The following is a 226-nucleotide window of genomic DNA, read 5'->3' on the forward strand; positions in this document are numbered from 1 at the left end:
TTTTATATTAAGTTTTATACTGTATACTGTATTATTGAGGGACTTTTATATTAAGTGTTATACTGTTTTATTGAGAGACTTTATATTAAGTGTTATACTTTATTATTGAGGGACTTTATATTAAGTGTTATATTGTATTATTGAGGGGTTTTATATCAAGTGTTATACTGTATTATTGAGAGACTTTATATTTAATGTTATACTGTATTATTGAGGGACTTCATAT

This window comes from Mizuhopecten yessoensis, unplaced genomic scaffold (genome assembly GCF_002113885.1).
Source record: "Mizuhopecten yessoensis strain PY_sf001 unplaced genomic scaffold, ASM211388v2 scaffold9589, whole genome shotgun sequence".
In the NCBI taxonomy this organism is placed as follows: Eukaryota; Metazoa; Mollusca; class Bivalvia; order Pectinida; family Pectinidae; genus Mizuhopecten; species Mizuhopecten yessoensis.